This window comes from Mesocricetus auratus, unplaced genomic scaffold (assembly GCF_017639785.1).
Source record: "Mesocricetus auratus isolate SY011 unplaced genomic scaffold, BCM_Maur_2.0 contig_11830_pilon_obj, whole genome shotgun sequence".
NCBI classification, from domain to species: Eukaryota; Metazoa; Chordata; class Mammalia; order Rodentia; family Cricetidae; genus Mesocricetus; species Mesocricetus auratus.
In genome coordinates this window covers 56,675-62,674 of record NW_024433468.1, presented here as the reverse complement: position 1 = coordinate 62,674, position 6,000 = coordinate 56,675, and positions in this window count along the sequence as shown.

Below are 6,000 nucleotides of genomic sequence, written 5' to 3'. Positions count from 1 at the left end.
TCTATTACCCTAGTATATAATTCCAACCTATCTGTCTATTATGTTCCTCTTTATTAATTTTCTTGGTACCATTGAGATTATCCAGGGCCAAGTGTGAGACTGTGAGTTTACAGCTATGTGTTGGAGCCAGGTGGGCTCAGAGGAGAACAAGAGTTAAGGCCATGATTCGTTTCCTAATATCCATCCATAGACAACACTAGGGGGAAAGTGTGGGGCCTGTGAGCCTTTTTTTTTTTACTAGACTGATGAGGTGAAGTGAGAGTTTAGTGATGGTAAGTTCAGATGCTGTTGGCTACTGATCACAACAGCTGTATGGAGTCTAGAGAACAGCATGCCTAAGCCCCTTCTCCTCCTCCCCTTCACATTCCCTTTCCTCCTGTTCCCAGAGCCATAGACAGATGATGTAACTGATGCTTTAAGCCAGATTCCACATACATGTAGAGATATTTTTTGTAATCTAACAAATAAAGCTTGACTGAATAATATGTTGATCGCTAATCTAAGAAACAAAGCATATGAGAAGATCAGAGTGCAGAGCTAAGCCACTAGTAGCCACAAATAGAAGACACTAGTTAGTCATAGAGGCCAGACACTGGTCACCACACCTTTAATTGCAGCACTCAGGAGACAGAGGGATATGGATCTTTGTGAGTTCAAAGCTACCATGGCCTACACAAGAATGAGTCACTCTAAAAGAAAAAGGGATCTCACACCGTTGATGCCAGCAATTAGCATCACAAGCCTTTAACCCCAGCACTAGGGAGGTGGGAACAGGAGTGATGACTGGCTGGAGACAGGAGTATAAGAAGGACCAGACAGGAGCGATGCAGTCTGAGGTTTGGTGGAGAGCACTGCAGTCAGAATATTCGTGGACACAGGATTGTCCGTTTTGACTGAAATAGGGGTAAGAGCTAGGGACTGGCCACATTGCTTACTGAAATTCAGGCAAGCTTTGTTAGATTACAAATAAAACATCACTACACATACCTTACTGATTTCCCGAGTCTGGTAGAAAGAGTCCCTGCATTCACGTAGGACTTGGCCTGGTTAGTGAGTGTGTGGGTGTGTGGGTGTGGGGAGCGCGGCGAGAGTTAAGAACCTCAACAACAGTCACAGAAGATAGCTTGTTCCAGAGTTAGTAAAATGACAAGACCACCATCTAGTGGTATAAGTGGAGAAGTTCAGGATAAACTCAGCCCTGGTCTGTTAACAATGGGCTGACCACTGACTTCTAGAGACACTTATTTCTTTTCAAGATTCAAATTCCTGAAATGTCTCTCCCCAAGTCACAATTGCAGTGTTTGGTTTTGGCTTGTCATGTTTGTATTGGCGATGGGACGCTGGCATCTGAATGTAACTTGTTATTGTTTGGTGTAAATTAAAGCCCGGAAGTTTGCTAGTTAAAATGAGATGAGGTTATCTGAAGGACCTAGACTCCCTGTGTGTTTCAGATACTGGGATGCAGAGTCCTGCTTCACTCTGTTCTACTCTAAGTTGGCAGAACGCATGTGGATAGGCTGTGTGGAGCCGGTCTCGGGCATCCTGAAATTAACTGTGTGACAGGCAATCTGAGACAGTGGGAGGGACTGGTGCGTTGTGACAGGACCACTCAGCTGTAAAGAGAAGTTGGGAGGGGTTAGACTTTAGATGTTTGAAGAGAAAGACTGCAGAGTAGAAGCTAGAGAATTCTCGGTAACTTGGATTTTGGGAAACCAAGCGAGTGAGGCAGAGTTCCACTGTGAAGATAAAGAGTTAAGTGTTGCTCACCTGGCGGGCTGTGGTGGTGCATGCCTTGAATTCCAGAAGAATTATTTAAACATGGAGACATGTAAGATAAATTTAATGAGTCAATGATCTGAATCCTAAAGCTAATTTTGATTCTTCACTCATGATCCATCTTGTGCCATTAGACATTTTTAATAAGGATGAGTTATCTGTTATAGATTCACAAACATTGCAGACTATCAGTTTGATTTCATGATAACACATTCAATTACAGGTAAGAAAAATGTCTAAGTAGTTTCTGGTTGATTTATTTTAAAAGAAAACATGGAGAGAGAGTCATTTATCAGATGATTCTTCTTGAAACAATCCCTACTAATATGAACTTACTCATTTTCCAGAGAAATTTTACATATGTGATCCTGTCCATCAACATGGGAAGACTGAAAAGGAGTCTCGTCAGTGTAATGAACTTGGGAAAATTCTTCATGACCCCCTCCACATGTGCACTTCATAGAACAAGTGAATCAACAGAAAACTCTAATAACTACACATGCAGTAGTCACAGGGATGCCTCTGTTGACTCATCAGGCCCAGACAGACATGAAAGCATGCGCATTTGAGAAGAATCTTCTAATTCTAAAAACTGTGAAAAATCCTTAAATTTGTGTTCAAAGTTTATTCAACATCAGAGACTCTACCTAGCAAATAAAGTGCACAGACAGGGAGAATATGATCAGTGTTTTGACACTACATACAGTCTTTTTCAACAACTAGTCTATATTGGGGAGAAGCCATACAAGAGTGGGAAATGTAAGAAATGCTTCAATACCGGCACGTACCTCACTGTGTATCACAGAATTCATACAGGAGAGAAGCCTTACACGTGTAAGCACTGTGACAAATCCTTTACTATGAAGTCAAGTCTTACAAAACATGAGAGTCCATACCAGAGAGAAGCCTTACACATGTAAGGACTGTGAAAAATCCTTTACTGTGAGGTCAACTCTTACACAGCATCAGAGAAATCATAAAGGAGAGAAGCCTTACAAAAGCCAGGAATGTGACAAAACTTTTACTACATGCACATATCTTAGAGAACATCAGAAAATCCATACTGGAGAGAAATCTTACAAATGTGGAGAATGTTACAAATCTTTTGCTACATGCACATACCTTAAATAACATCAGAAAATTTATGCTGGTTAGAAACCTTCCAAATGTAGAGAATGTGACATGTCCTTTATCTAGAGTTTAATTCTTAGCAAACATCAGCAAGTCCATACTGAAAAATAACCTTGCACATGGCCAAAATGAGACAAATTCTTTCTCCAAGAAAAATCCAGTACACATCTGAGGGTCCATTCTGGGATAAACCTTAAAAATGGCTGGAATGTGACAAATCCTTTGCCTACATGAAAAATCTTAGAATACATCAGAGAGCTCACACTGGTGAGAGATATTACAGATGCCAGGAATGTGACAAATCCTTTGACTACATGAAAAATCCTAGAACACATCAGAGAGTTCACACTGGAGAGAGGTATTGCAGATATAAGGAATGTAAGAAAATGTTTAGTAGCTGCTCATATCTTAGAGCATATCAGAAAATTCATATCAGAAGCTTTACAAATGTTAGTACTGTAGCATATCATATACTAACCTTTCAAATCTTAGAAGACATCAGAGAATTTATTCTGGAAAGAAAACATCATTGTAAATTACATGGCAGAGCATTTCTGTAGTATTCTTGACTTACAAATTCCAGGTATACATACTGGAAACATAAAGATAAGGAACTTTTAAAAGCCTTTATTGAAGTTTAAATTTGTAAAATAACACAGAGTTCATATTGAAATAAAATTCTGCAAAAGTAACTGTGTGAACCAGTTTTAATGTATGTGGATTACCTTGTCTACAATAATTCCTGTGCACTCCCTGTTTGATAATGACTGTGAAAGCCAGAAGAGGGTATAATATTTCCTGAAGCTGTTCTTAAACAGAGTTGTGAGCTATGTATCTTGTTCAACATCCAAAAATTGAGAATAATGTCATGCAAGGAGATACACATCTTCAATCCCAGGATTTGGTAGGCAAAGGTAAGACGATCTCTGTGAGTCTAACGATATCCTTTTCTACAGTCAGTTGTAGGGCTGTTAGGACTTCATACTGAGTCTTAATGATAACGATAATAATAATGATGATGATGATGACAAAACATAGTAACATGAAAATGTGTCAAAGACCTCTAATTGTGCTGTACATCATACAACTCATATTTATAAGAAGCCACACAAATTTTTACCATATATAAAACCTATGTGTCATTGAGCATGAGAAATTACAGCCACCAAACACATTTAACTTCATAAATCCTTTGGTTAGTGCTCAAATTGCTGACAAAAGCAAATCCCACCCAAAATTAAGCACAAAAACTGCTCCAATAATATCTCACCTTTTGCTCACCTTCAAATTCTTCATAGTAGAATTAAACCTTAAAGTAGAAGGTGAGAAAGTGTAAATAGAGAAGCTGTCCATGTTAGTGCAGCCATTTCTGATAGGAATGGTGAAAGTCATGGATATGTCCAGCATCTTGACCAAGATCCAGCAAAGCTGAGCTATATGGTGCCCTTGACCTGACTTTAGGTTTTCATCTCCACATCATGCATGCTTATTCATGTGCCTTGGGGATATTGGAGAGATGGAAATTCTTGTGAATAATTTCTGACTTCTCCCAGGAGTACTGCTTCTAAGCTTCCCCAGGAATATCATGTGCATAGAACATATCTGATTGTAGAGTCATATCCTCATCTAACTTAAAGGAGGGCCTGGGTCCTGCCACAAATGATGTGACAGACTTTGATGATCTGCCATGGGAGACCTCATCCTCTTTCAGGACTGAATGTGGGTAGGATGGGGAGATGGTGAGGCATGTGGGAGGATAGGAGAGAGAGGGGAGCTGGAATTAGTATGTAAAATAAGATTGCTTTTAATTTAAATAAAAAATGAAATCCCCAGGGACTCTTGGCTCAGTGGTGCATAAAGTCAGAATTCTGGAGGCAGAAGCAAATGGATCACTGAGAGTTCATCAGGTTTCATAGTTCAAATTCGAAGATAACCAGAGCTATACAGAGAAACCCAACCTCATACAACAATACAATTTTAGTAAAAGAAGAAATATTTGAGGAAATGCACCATTTCTTTTTGAAGTAATGAAAAAATTGACAAGTATTACTCCTCAAAATTTAATGAATGTAATGGCTTTCATTAACTGCCAGTAGACCCTCATGGAGGTAATGGAGCATCGTGGGACCCTCCCTCATCCATAAAGAAATCATATATGCTCCAGTCTTACACAGTTGCTTATTCATAGTACTTCTGAACAGTTGTGAGTCTCTGCATTACCCAGTACCAACTGCAGGAGAAGACTTTTTTTACCAAGGTTGAGAGTAGTAAAAAATTGATAGTTCTAAACATGAACATTTAGAGGACAGATTAACAAAAATATCAATAGAAAACAGCAGTAGGATCTCTCCTCTGACATACAAATCCCAAGCTTGAATTTTTGACCATGGCATGAATTTCTCTCTATAGGTCAGGTTTCTAAAAGCAAACAAAGAAAGATTAGTTATACCAATAACAAGCACCAGGATAAACAACTTGACCAGTAGGATGGTATTCTATGGTGCAGGGTCCAGGCGAAAGTAAGACACTTTGTAGGAGCTATATATGACACTTGATAATTTTCTCTGCCAACAGCCTGCAAAAGTGAGCCAAGAAGGAGAGTCTCCAGGTACATTCAACATTGCCCCTCCCCTTTTTGTCCTGTTCTCTCTCACTCAGACACATTCACAAATTCATGCACAAATACATTCGAAATGTTTGGTGTATTTCATGACAGAACTTACTTAGGGTGTTCATGTAAGAGCATTGGCAATGACCTATTTTGTCTGGAATGCATCTCTGCCATTTCTGCCCAAAGTCCATTCATATGCCAGGGTAAATACTGATCTTCTCCCCAAGGCCCCACAGATTGCTGAGACCTCCTCCCTGACATCCAAATTTAGGGGATCTGCATCAGTCCCATGCTGGCCTCTCAGCCATCAATCTGGGGCCCATGAGCTCCCCCTTGTTCATGTCTGCTGTTTCACCAGCCTGATCTTGATCCCTTTGGTCATCACTCCTTCCTCTCTGCAATTGGGTTCCAGGAGTTCAGTTCAGAGTTTAGCTATGGGTGTCTCCCTGTTCCCATCATTCACTGCATGAAGGCTCTATGAT